The sequence below is a fragment of the Nerophis ophidion genome, linkage group LG10 (genome assembly GCF_033978795.1).
Source record: "Nerophis ophidion isolate RoL-2023_Sa linkage group LG10, RoL_Noph_v1.0, whole genome shotgun sequence".
NCBI lineage: Eukaryota > Metazoa > Chordata > Actinopteri > Syngnathiformes > Syngnathidae > Nerophis > Nerophis ophidion.
Window position 1 is genome coordinate 38,898,841 of NC_084620.1, and position 14,218 is coordinate 38,913,058.

The window sequence follows — 14,218 nt, forward strand, 5'->3', positions numbered from 1 at the left end:
CGCGCTTACTCGGTGCCTTGTCCAAGGTCTCTTGTTCATATCGACACAAACCCCAAGCTGATTCGGTATGAATGATTTTATGTGTTTATTCAAAAGTCATCCATTAAAACTTTGTTTCATTTTTTTTTAACAGATATAACATTATTTTCGGTGGAGTGGGCGGATATTCCAGGAGGGTGGGTTTTTGAGAAAAGTAGAATTGTTTTTGTTTTTATAGATGTTATGAGAAAGTGATAATGCATATCCTCCACAGTGGTTGTTTCCAAAATTGCCTATATACGTCACTAGAGTAAATTATGTCTATTCAGTCTACAAAAAAGTTTTTGGTCCAAATCCAATATCTATTTAAGTCATTCAGTACTCCCTATTTAATATACACTACATTATTTATTAATTAGTGAGCTGCAAATAGACATATTTACTGTACACAATATTCTAATTTTACCTGATCTATAGTGTACACATTAGGATGTACTTTTAGGGCATTTCATATTTGCCAAATTGACTTTCTTTTGGACACTAAGGTAACATGACTTATCATGTATGGTAAAATATCGACACCCGCGGAAAAGCCAACAATGCAACACACCAAATGTTAAGCTTGCCTCTGACAGTTTGACTATGTTTTAGTTTTTTTCTCTACATCTGTCTTTGTTTCCTCTGTGTGTGTAGTGTTTCCTGTCAGCGCTCTTATTTTGTTGGTTTCCTGCCTTTCTCCCTGAGTGCTGTATTCCCCCTCAGCTGCGGCTGATTGGCACCTGGCCACACCTGGAGTCAATCAGTCCTCTCCTATTTAGACCTGTCTTCCCATCCAGTCACCGCTGGATTATTGTATTGCATGTCGCACTTGTCATTGCTACCTGTCGTATCGTGTCAATGCAGCGTTGCGGTAAGCTATGTTTGATAGCGGTTTTTAGGTTACTGTCTTTTGTTCCCTGCTTCCGGTTTGTTTTCTAAGTACAAGTACGACTTCTGTTTTCCATGCTAAAGTTCCTTTTTGTTTTCTCGCTCCCATGCTAACTCTCTTAGTTTGTTGTCTTCCCACGTGCGTGCTTTTTGTTTGTACCCTTTGTTTGGTTTTGTTCTAGTATTTTATATTAAAACCATGTTTCCTTATTCAATGCCTGCCTCCGTCTCTGCATCTTCGGGTTCGTCAACAACAAACCTTGACACCAAATAGGTCATTAATGACAACAATTAATGATTTATGATCTGTCTTAAGGAAGTTATAGTAATTGGCTACATACCTTAATTTTGTTATGCTGCACAATTCTAATCAAAGTTCCTCCAAACAACTAAAACCTGCACACTTACGGCTTAACTTTTTGACTTGAGCTTATATTATTTCTTTTTGCACAACTCGTTTGGTAATTGTGTTAAATCTATTCACCGCTTAGTTGACAAATGTTGATTTTTAGTCACAGACATGTTTTCAATGATATACTCTGTGTGTTTGTACCTTGGAGCTGCAAATAATAATTTGTCATCTACAACCCAGGCCTTTTTTTCCCTGGAGTCTGTGGAAAAATATGGCTTCCCACTGAGGTATGATGTATATTATGCTATTTCCAAGTAACTGCAAGAATACACAGGACCCAGCAAGAGTTCTATTGTACAGGCACATCAACAGCTTGAAGTCCACCAAATGATGCTATGTGTGACGGCGTGGGCTCGAACTCGCTTCTCGTCGGCAGCAATTTCTCCCAGTGCCTCAATTAGAGGGCACGCCAGGACACGCCGACGCTCGCCCATGCGCTGGCAAAGCTGCAAGCAATCTGCAATTAGCATACCTGTCACATGGGAATTGCATCTTACTGCGGAGTTCGTTCTCCCGAGATGCAGACGGACCACTCCGGACGGAAGTGTGAAGGTAGGATATGATTTGTTTGTCATAAATCATACACAATACAAAGAAACAGGAAACAAACAAAAGGAAAGCGTGCCGCCCGCACGGGAAGCTAAGGTAATCACTTGGAACAGGAATCATAAACTTGGAAACAGAATACCAAAGTACCTGTTGCATACAGCAAACAACAAAGCCAGACTGAGCGTGGCGAGGAACGTGAATAAAGAGCTCTCTGATTAGTGCTTGGCAGCAGGTGAGCGTGCCGAACACTAACCAGACGCAGGTGAATCCAATCAGTACCCATGGTAACCAAAACAAACCCAGAGGTGCAAAAAAACAGGACTTATTTTAGTGTTAAAATGTTGCAGGCAGAAATGTCTATTTTTAAAATGCTCCTGTAAATCTTGCAGTTAAAAACAAACAATGTTTAGTGTCACGCTTTGATAAAAGGATTGGACTTAGATGCAGAGTTGGGACTTTAGACAGGCTTTTATTTTGACAACTTCCTTTTACCTCCAAAGTCAAGAAATAACATTATAATCACAAAAAAAACTACTCGGCGAAAAGGTTCCAGAAAAAGAAGAAATAACCGAAAATCACTCCGAACGGAGGAAAACACAAAAGTAAAGACGAACTATAATTGACGCCGTATATTCTATAAACAGTATTTAACAAAAAACGCTCCAACAGGAGGACCAAAACAACATCTATGAAAATTTCTACAATAACTAATCTAATAAAGTTTTTAACAAAAATAATCACTCAAAAAGTTGAGGAATGAATGAAAATTTTTTAACTGAAACTTACCACTGCGGCTGAATAACTAAATAATCAAAATCACTCTGCTGAGGAGGAAGAAAGGAAAACTCAAAATATTCACAAAGGGGTTCAGGATCAAGGGACATAAGCACAAGACAAGGCAAGGCATGGACAAAGACATGGACGCTAGAGAGCACGAATAAATGAGACAATCTGGCACAGAACAAAGGAAGGAGTGAGCTTATAAAACACATGAAGGTAACAGGGAACAGCTGGAAACAATCAGGGAAAAGGGATGACGTCAGACTGATGACACAAAAGGAAGGGCAAGTGACCTGAAATGAGAGGAGAGTTACTTTTCAAATTAAAACCATAAGACAGAAAAACCCAAAACAAGACATCCCTCACCGCGGTGTGACATTTTAGATATTGTGCGAATAAGGCGCCTCAACTAATAACATGACAAATTAACAAAATTAATACAAATAATTATCAAAAAATCCCTTGATTTGGAATTACCTAAAAATTAAAAACAATTTTAAAGTTATCAAAATAAGCAGATTTTATCGTAAACATTTCGTAAGAAAGTTACTTAAACAATTACCGCATAATCAAGGATGCATTTTTGTTAAGTATATTTTATCAAATATATTAAGTAAGGTGTAGTGCCTACAGAATCAATTATTACCGTATACTCACTGCCCTGTCAACAAAGGTGAGATAAAGCCCAAAATGAGAAATAAAAAGGCTAACATCTGATTACTTAAATATATTTTTTTAAATTCCATCCATCCATTTTTCTACCGCTTATTCCCTTTTGGGGTTGCGGGGGGCGCTGGCGCCTATCTCAGCTACAATCGGGCGGAAGGCGGGGTACACCCTGGACAATATATATTTGTATATTATCAAAAACATGGTCCTCCATGAAAATTGGAATCTATCTGTGCCTTTTTCAGGATAAGCGCTGATCAAGGGGTTGAGAATGTTGGTGTAGCACATCTAATGTTCTCAATTCGTGGCACTGGAATTGGGAGTTTTATCTCTGGCAAGAGTATTCACAATCAAAGGTACGTTTTTAAACCAGTCACCCACCACAATTTACACCGAACACCAACATACAGGATAACATAAAGCACCTGGTTAACGCTAACAACCACCTATTAACGGGTAGCCATGAATTGCAACCTAACTCACTAAAATATTGTATTATGGTCTTCGGTTACTTAGCAATGCATTAATGATAATAATTAATAATTAATCACTTACTCTTATTAGTTTAAATTGTGTAACACTAGAGCTGGGACATCTGCTAATTAGAATCAGAATCGGTATCAGAAATACTTTCTTAATCCCCGAGGGGAAATTTAACTTTTCAGCACAATCCCATTCAAGATCAGACAAACATTACAGGGAGACAGAACAGGATTGCTGACAGGTCTGCCAACTTCCAGCGAACCCTAAAGGTGAGATACAGGTAAATAATGGGGGAGTGAGAAAAACCATCGGTTTAAGCCTGGGTCCCTAAAGAGGGCGTCCAGACTAAAGGCCAAGGGAAAAAACAACTCATAGCCATAGCACACATCCCTCTTACATGTGGGAAATATCAAACATCATAGGACATTAAAGACATTAAAGACATTAAAAGAGCATAAAGTGAAACCTTAGGTCTCGTTCTCTCTTTTTCATCTGTCAAATAACTACAAAGTCCATGTTACAATCCAAAAAGTTCAAGTTGATGCTAGATAAGAAAAGTGAATGTTTTACTTGGAAAAAAAGACATCTAACAGCTTTGTCCATCCACCTCTGCTATATCTACTTCTCCATTCTTAAAAGGGACTGCTTTGATTCAACAGCACAAAAAGTCAATGGTGGACAAAATACTGGAACCCGACAATTAATTTCAGTATTTTCCAACAAAGTGGTCAGGAAAAAAATGTTTTAATACACAAATATTTTTCAGTACGGTACTTTTCGGAGTATAAGTCGCTCCGGAGTATAAGTCGCACCTGCCGAAAATGCGTAATAAAGAAGGAAAAAAACATATATAAGTCGCACTGGAGTATAAGACGCATTTTTGGGGAAAATTTATTTGATAAAACCAAGAATAGACATTTGAAAGGCAATTTAAAATAAATAAAGACTAGTGAACAACAGGCTGAATAAGTGTACGTTATATGAGGCATAAATAACCAACTGAGAAGGTGCCTGGTATGTTAACCTAACATATTATGGTAAGAGTCATTCAAATAACTATAACATATAGAACATGCTATTAGTTTACCAAACAATCTTTCACTCTTAATTGCTAAATCCCATGAAATCTTATATGTCTAGTCTCTTACGTGAATGAGCTAAATAATATTATTTTATATTTAACAGTAATGTGTTGATAATTTCACACATAAGTCGCTCTGAGTAAAAGTCGCACATGCGGGCAAACTATGAAAAAAAACTGCGACTTATAGTCAGAAAAATACGGTATTTAAAACGTTTTCTCTATTTGTACATTTCTTTCCTGAAATATTGTACTTTTTCACATATTTCATTAAATTAAGCAATGTAATTGTTGTGATCCGCTGCCCGGATCATGTTTTGATTTAGAATTTTGAGTCTTTTAGTGTTTTCTGTTTGTTTTGGACTCATTCGGTTCCGGTTTGTGCTCCTCTGTTTGTTAGTATAGTAACGTATTATTTTCACCTGCCGTGGGTTCCAGAGGCACAAGTGTTTTTGTTAATCACTGTCTTTATTTAAGTCTGCCTCCTTCGTTCATTCTGTCTGGCTGCGTAATTTGTGTTGTTCTCACAACAAGTAACGACTTTGGTTCCCGATTCCGTATTCCTGTTTGCTACCAGCTAGCTTCCACGCTAGGTCCCTTGTTATTCCTCTTGCTCCCATGCTAGCTCTTTTTTTTCTCTTGCTCCCATGCTAGTTCTGTTTGTTTTGACAAAGTCTTTTTTATTTGTTAATAAATATTTTGTTCTTACCTTCACGCTGTGTCCAAGGCCCGACTGCATCTTTGAGAGAACAACTCCGCATCACCATGCGACCCAATCGTTACAGTAATATTGCTTTCTTCAAAGGGAAAATAACACCTCTCGGTGGAACTATTAACTCAGACATCTAAAATTTTAGTCTGATTACACACTTATTTTCGGTTTCATCTTTAACAATATATTGTAAATGTTGTCAGATATTCACCTGAATAGTAACTAAACTGGTCAGATAAATGAACTGTTTTCCTCTGAAATGTAATGGACTGGAAGGAAAAAGTAACAAGTACTTAAAAAGTGTATCTAAGGAAGGGTGATCGTCGTAAATCTTACTTTCCACCACTGATTATGGTGTATGGACTGCGGTTGTCTCGGTTGCAGATGAGCTCCTGTAATATGTACTGTTGATAACCTGCCTTTAACAGTTTGTCTTTTTATTTGGTGCTCAATAAACGTTAAGAGATGGCGCCGCTGTAGTGGCTGCTGGTGGCAGGAGCTCTGTGCTCTTGTATCATCCTTTTGTGTTCCTGATGTTTCCCTTTTGTTTTCATGTGGGGTTTTTTTGGTTTTTTTGCCTTTTGGTTCGGGACCCTTTGGGACTGTGCAGCAAGGGGTGGCACTCTCGTCTAACTAATTGTGAGGCCATGTCAAGCAATTGATGATCCTCCATAGACGTCTTCAGTCCATCATAGAATAGAATAGAATAGAATAGAAAGTACTTTATTGATCCCTTGGGGAAATTCAGCACCACAGTTCGCTCACAATAAACAATAATAATAATAAATAATATATAACATATATTATATATATAATATATGAATAATATAAATATATTCTACATATATTCTACATTTAAGTGCAATCAAGAAGGAACATATGCATTATACAGTCTGATGGCTGTCGGCAAGGGAGTAGGGTTGATTTTGAGATTGGTGGGGACACAAAAGTGCGCCAAGACAGCACTCTGAAAGTTTCCTCTTTTTTTTTACATTAGCAATCATAAGTTCAGGTCTTGCAGATGTTATAGGGCAAAGCAACTAAAATGAAAGCAAAGGAGACAACTTCAAAGAGTTCTCATCTTTACTCTTTAGTGTAGGGTTGTAGTGCAACTGTACATCATACTGTCAATGAACATAGCCTACTGTCCATCAACAACATCAGAAATACATTCATGCAATACAACATTGTAAATAAACATAAATTAACTGTAATAATCTCCAGCCTCTCCTTCTCTACTTCCTCCTGCCTCTCTTCCTCTAACTTCTCTGGCCTCTCCTCCTCCATCTCCTCCAGCCTCTCTGCTGTCTGTCACCTTACAAAAAAATATGTTGATGCATAACAGATACATTAGGGACAATGACCATAAAGCTTGATGGTACAGTTACTGCCTGAGCAAAAAGGCTTTTACTAAATATGAATATTACTTAATTTTAATTAATTCTATTTTATAATTGTAAAATCACATGATCATCTAGTGAGGTTTTATTGAATTTCCACCCCAAAGTTTTGTTCATTGGTATTTTCAAACCGTTGCTCACTTCTACACAAATACATGTAACTAAAAAATTATTTCCAAAATAAAACGGAAAGGTGAAATCCGGCGATCTGATTGGCTGTTACCCGCGGTTTAAATATTCTAAAGCCTTATCACAGCGCAGGCTATCACTCCGCCTCAGGCACGTATGACTGGTATGAATGGAATTTGTTGTCATGTACCCATGACAACGGACTGTTGCAGTCCATAGTAAAAGACAGCTGATGTTTTTACGATGTTAAAAAACTGAGACTAAAGTAGTTGAATTCACATGTTTAAGGTCAACTTTCACCTCCGAGGAGGGTTAACAATGGGGGAGGGGACTGAGCATTGACTTTTACCTGACAAAAAGCGGAGGAAAAGACGAGATGCAGTGCTAATTTGGAGCTAACGTCTGGATAGGTGGGACTATTTTTTCCACAGTGAGGCTATTTTATTGGATAATATGTATTTCTGGTTGAATAAAACTACATTAAATTGATTGAGTATTCCTATTTCATATTGCCTTTATTGGTAACAGTTTTATAAAAGCAATATATCACTCCAGTCCATGGTATATGCTCATTGTAGCACTCTAAGGGGCGTGACTGGAGTGAGATATTGTTGAATTATTCAATATTGTTGAGCCTCTATACACCCTTGAAGTAACTTACAGTTTGACTCCTAAAGAAGTCTTTTATATCCAGTTTTCTTTTCATTGACATCCTGCCAAACCTACAGCACACACGCACGCAAACAGACACAAACACAATGTAAATCAGAGCACTGATATTAAAATCCATCTAGCTACCGTGTGACAGGAACAAAAAATGCCGAACATGTTGACAACTTACACTGACAGTTGCACCGCCTCTGGTCTGCTTGCTAGCAACTAGCATGTAGGCTAGCCTTTACAAGCAGAAGGAGTGACAGCGGGGAAAGCCAATCACACGTAAGTTAGCATGAAACCGGCAACCAATCAGGGAGCGATATTTAGGTTAGAGGTGGGACTTCTAGCAGAGACCAACATTTAACCCTTTCTGTGCCATAAACATTGACTAAACATTACGGGCAGCGCTTGTATTGATAGTGACTACACAGTAGCGGCTGGATATTGGTAGGGACGTGTCCCTAGCGTCCCCACCCAATTCTACGCCCATGGCTGTCGGTATGAAGGACCTCCTGTGTCATCTTGCTTGCACACTGGGAAGTCACTCCGAAACTGCTGATTCTTGAGTTCCTTTAATCTGTTAACTAATATGTGGTTTGCTGAGAATTGTTTCCTTCCTTATGTTGGACTGTGACTGTTACCTTCTTTGAGAGGTACATTGATTGTCCAGCCAAGCTTTGTCCTTACAGTGTATGGACCATTGTCTACACCATACTTGCCAACCTTGAGACCTCCTAAGGGGGGAGGAGTATATTTATAGATAGAATTCACTGAAATTCCAGTATTTCTTATATATATATATATATAGAGAGAGAGAGAGAGAGAGAGAGAGAGAGAGAGAGAGAGAAATACACAAATAAAAGAAATACTTTAATTTCAGTGTTCATTTATTTACACATACACACACATAACACGCCTCTACCCAGGGTTGTATTTGAAAGTGCAATGCTTTTCAGCCAGTAGCACAGCCTTTGAAGGAGCATAGATATGGGCAGCATCTGTGAAATTTAATTTGCAGGAAAGTGGTGAGTTTAGGGTTGAATTGTCCGTCCTTGTTCTATTCTCTGTCACTATCTTTCTAAGCATGCTGAACACCCTCTCTGATGATGCATTGATGTGTGGCACGCACAAAATTGCCTTTATCAAATGCACCATAGTCTGGAATCTTCCATCTCTCCCTAGCATACACTTTCCCCTTCGATCTGTCCTGAATGAAGTGAAATTCTTGTTTCCAATCATTTTGGAACTTTCAAGCGTAATTCTTCTTCTTACTCCTCGTCGCCATGACTGTCTCTTCTTCGTCCTTCTGCTTCATCTCTGTTATGTTTTTGGACATTACTACTTGCCATAGTTTTGAAGCAATGCATGATGGGAATCCGGATGTTGTGTGTCAGTGTAATAAGGGGCCAGCTGAAATAAACACACGCTGAGAAATAGCTCTGTGCCTGCCTACTTTATGGGTTATAGATAAACCTATGGATAACGCAGACATATATAATAGTCTCCTTCTTGTTTTGCGTGCAGTTGCGCACTGAGCTCCAAAAGCCGTAGGTGGTATAGCGTGACTGGGCCTGCACGCTCTCTATAAGGAGGAAAAGCGAATGTGACGACAGGCTGTCTTTACTTAGGTCCGGCTGGAAATCGGGAGAAATTCGGGAGAATGGTTGTCCCGGGAGATTTTCGGGAGAGGCACTGAAATTCCGGAGTCTCCCGGAAAATTAGGGAGAGGTTGGCAAGTATGGTCTACACTAGCGATGACCTGCCACGGCTCTATTAGCCTTGGGGCCATCAGTCCCAATAAGCAGTCCGATCTTTGCATCTACTTTCGGCAGTTTTACCCACTGAAGGTGTGGCCACCATTGGCTACCGTTGAGGACACCAAGGTCATGTCCTCTGATTTTTTTTAAGTGACAAAAAGAAGATGATATTACCGACACAAAATGGGGAGGTCTGTTTTGTGGGGTTAGTGCGTCTGCCTCACAATACAAAGGTCCTGAGTTCAATCCCGGGCTCGGGATATTTCTGTGTGGAGTTTGCATGTTCTCCCCGTGACTGCGTGGGTTCCCTCCGGGTACTCCGGCTTCCTCCCACCTCCAAAAACTTGCACCTGGGGATAGGTTGATTGGCAACAGTAAATTGGCCCTAGTATGTAAATGTGAGTGTGAATGTTGTCTGTCAATCTGTGTTGGTCCTGTTATGAGGTGCGACTTGTCCAGGGTGTAAACCGCCGTCCGCCCGAATGAGGCTGAGATAGGCTCCAGCTTCTCCTGCGACCCTGAAAGGGACAAGCAGTAGAACATTGATGGATGGAAGGCCCTTAATATAAAATGTTACACCGAAACTCTGTCACTGATGATAATAATATGAGAACAAATGACCCTCTCAAACTTCCGGCAGCAAGTGTCATTAATACCCAGTTGCTAAATAAAAGGCGTGGGTTCGATCCCCGGTCATACTTGAAACTATGGAAAGGTTTTAAATGATCATGTTAAAATTGTTTATTATGCAAAACATCAGCATACTAGGCCCTGCGATGAGGTGGCGACTTGTCCAGGGTGTACCCCGCCTTCCGCCCGATTGTAGCTGAGATAGGCGCCAGCGCCCCCCGCGACCCCAAAAGGGAATAAGCGGTAGAAAATGGATGGATGGATCAGCATACTAATGTTACAAAATCATGCTGATAGTCAAAGATGTTAGATAATACAACACGTGGTAGTTCTACCTCAACTGAAATATTTTGTTATTCTGGAAATTCATTGTGCTGCTCAAGGCTATATTTTTTTATACAATGTTGGGATACCCAAGATTTCAGCCTTTCAAAGCTCCTCTCAGAACTATCAATTTTTCACCTGCATGGTTATTTGTCAAATCCTAGTTACGTGTCCTGGTGGCCACTTGTCATCATGTTCTTGTAAAGGAATGTTATTCTTTGTCGCAGGGATAGTCTTCTGGTAGAAGGTAACTGGAAGCCCTAAAAAAATTGTTCCAGTTCATGCTGCTCACTCCTAAGTCAGAGACTATGTGACTGCTAACAATCCTTTTTTCTCCCATCGTCTTCCTTACAATGAGGTTGAGCTCCTTCCTTAGTTTCCCAGTACAGAATTAGGCTGTTCTTCCAGATTCAAGAAAGGAATAAGGAGTTGTTTCCATTTGGCCTTTGACGCTCTTTACTTGTACTAGAACCATCGCTAAAATGCTTTCGTTGTTCTCGGAACTTGCTCCAAAAGGTCTTAGTACTTGTGTCCACGAACCCACTAACAATTGAGTCTACTTGTCTCTTCTCATATTTGATGTAACTCCCCTTCATGCTGTGCTGTGTTTGTATCGCTGCTTTGACCTTCATGTGGAACACTGTAGGGCAGGGGTCGGGAACCTTTTTGGCTGAGAGAGCCATGAAAGCCAAATATTTTAAAATGTATTTCCGTGAGAGCAATATAAATGTTTCTTAACACTGAATATAACTAAATGCCTGCATTTTTTTTAGTAAGACCAACATTTTTAGAGTACTGTAAGTCTCTAATTATTTTTAATACCATTGTTATTCTGAAGCTAACAAATAATAAATAAAATACTTCTTACCGTGAATGCGACTTCTTAAACAGGTGCGGTAGAACACGGATATTTTGACACTGTGACTACCAGCGTAGTTAGGTAGGTAGGTATTGTTATTGCCCAAGTACAACAAAAAATTGTTGATTCACTGATTGATTTGTTTGGACAAACAAACGGTGTTTAGGGTCACAGAACAGCTATGGGAAAAAAACTCCAGAGCAAAGCATATATACATATTACAACATACAACTCCAGACCTGCAACAGAGGGCAGGGAGTGGGGGCTACGGTGGCGGGCTGCAGCTCTTCAGGCACTGTCCGGCAGTCCATCAACCCTAAGGGATTCGCGTCAAAGGCGTTGGATGAATTATTCATTACTTATTGTGTTAAGCAATGTCAGCTAAGATTTATCTTGAGAGCCAGATGCAGTCATCAAAAGAGCCACCCATGGCTCGAGAGCCATAGGTTCCCTACCCCTGCTGTAGGGTGTGACTGAGGGCACACTTGGCAGGACGTTATCTCCTCACACAAATTACTCCTGTGGCCCCATCTAAGACAGCAGAATCACAGCACTTTGGCTATGAAGAAGTCAATTTTCTCCTTATGAAGAGACGTTATCATCTTCCTGAAGTGTTCCATAGAATGATTTGCACCCTGACAAAAACATTTTGACCAAAGAACCACTATTACATATTATGTAGACCCCGACGAAGTGTTTGTGTCATGACGTGGACTTTGGTGCGGTTTGTTTTCCCGTGGTGCAAAGCGACTGGATCGGACACGATGTGAAGGTAACGACATCTTTTAATATTATCTCAAAAGTACTACAAAAACAAGGGGTATAAACAAAAGGCGCTTACCGTTGAGGGGCCAAACTTGGCTCTGAAAACAAAAAAAATAGCACATAAACAGACTAAGGACATGAAACAAAACTACACTTACTGTGACGTGGAAAAGCATGAACCTATGGCAAGAAGTGAGCAATCGGAAGTGTCAGGAGTGTGATGTCGCCAGGCCGACCAACGGAAAATGACAGGCTTAACTAGTGATGTGGTGATTGAAAACAGGTGCGTGATTGGTGATTGGTAGTCATGGTGACAAAACAGGGGGTGAAAAAACAGGAACTGACAGAGTGCAAAAACCAAACAGAACATACCGTATTTCCTTGAATTGCCGCAGGGCATATAGTATGCGCCTGCCTTAAATTACTTCCGGGTCAAACTTGATTCCCAAAATAATTAGCGCATGCTTAGTATTACCGCCTGGTCAAACTCGTGACATCACGAGTGACACTTCCCTTGTCATCTTTTTCAAAATGGAGGAGGCTGATTTCAATACCGGTAATTTGAAATTGCATAAAGGAAAGAAGATTAAGAGCTATTCAGTAGGATTTAAGGTCCTAGCTTAAATCACACTCAATTTTTTACTGCATACCTTTGGTAAGTGCCGGAGTGAGAAGAGATTCTAAAATTATTAGCACATGCTTACTTTTACCGCATGCCTTTGGTAAGCGCAGGTGTGAGAAGAGGTTTTAAATTAATTAGCGCCCCGGCGGAAATTCAAGGAAATACGGTAGCCAAACTAAACATGTTCACCAAACATGACAGTTTTCAATTTAAATAAATTAAATGATGATATGACTGCTTTAATACACCCTATATATGAAAAAATATCAAAAATAGACTATTTATCGGCAGTGCGCTTTATTGTTTATTTATTGTTCATTGTTCGGTGTTCATAGGCGCCGCTTCCGCGGGTGCTTCGGGGCCGAGCACCCATGTGGGATTGATGGAAACTTTCAATCTGTCACACCGTGGTGAGGGAAGTCTTGTTTTGGTGTTGTCTGGCAAACTTCCTGTTTTATTTTGAAAATTCTAATCCTCCTCTCGTTTTAGGCCACTTGCCTTTCCTCCTGTGTCACTGGTCTGATGTCTCTCCTGATTGCCTGATTGTGCCCACCTGTGCCCACCTGTGCCTCCCTCCCTCATGTGTATATAGTTCTCGTCTTCCCCTGTCTTGTTACCAGAGTATATCGTCTCGCTACTGGCGTGGCGCAGTGGAAGAGTGGCCGTGCGCAACCCGAGGGTCACTGGTTCAAATCCCACCTAGAACCAACCTCGTCACGTCCGTTGTGTCCTGAGCAAGACACTTCCCCCTTGCTCCTGATGGGTGCTGGTTAGCGCCTTGCATGGCAGCTCCCTCCATCAGAGTGTGAATGTGTGTGTGAATGGGTAAATGTGGAAGTAGTGTCAAAGCGCTTTGAGTACCTTGAAGGTAGAAAAGCGCTATACAAGTACAACCCATTTATCATTTATTTACGTACCTCCAGCCTTGTACCAAGTTTGATAAGTATTGTCTTGCTTTATTTATTGATTTCTTTGTTTCCTCTGAGAGAGTGATTTTCTGTTGCTAACGTTTTTTGTGCTAGTCTTTTGTATCTAGTTCATAGTGCCTTGTCTTCCTTTTTCCTCCATCTGGAGCGCTTTTAGTTTGCTGGCTTCCCGACTCCTTTGCATGATTGATTTTCGTTTTTGTAGATCATCATAGATTGTTGGTTTTTGCTAATAGGCTCATATAGAATTTTTGCTATTGCCTTTTTTCCTCCTTATGGAGTGATTTTTTGTTTGTTGCCTTATGGACTTTGCTACATTTCCTTTTTTCCTCAAATATATCACAGATTTTGTAGCCACTTTGTTTTGATCACTCTGTCCTAGAGATAACAAAGAAAATTAATTAAATAAAGTCTGAGTCAATTGTCACGCTTCTGCACCTGAGTCCTCATTTTCGCCCAGCCCTAACAGTATACTCTGGCCAGTATGGACTCAGCAGAGGCTAAACAACTGACGGAAATCCTGCGTACTCAGGAATCACGGCTCGCCGGACAGAAGG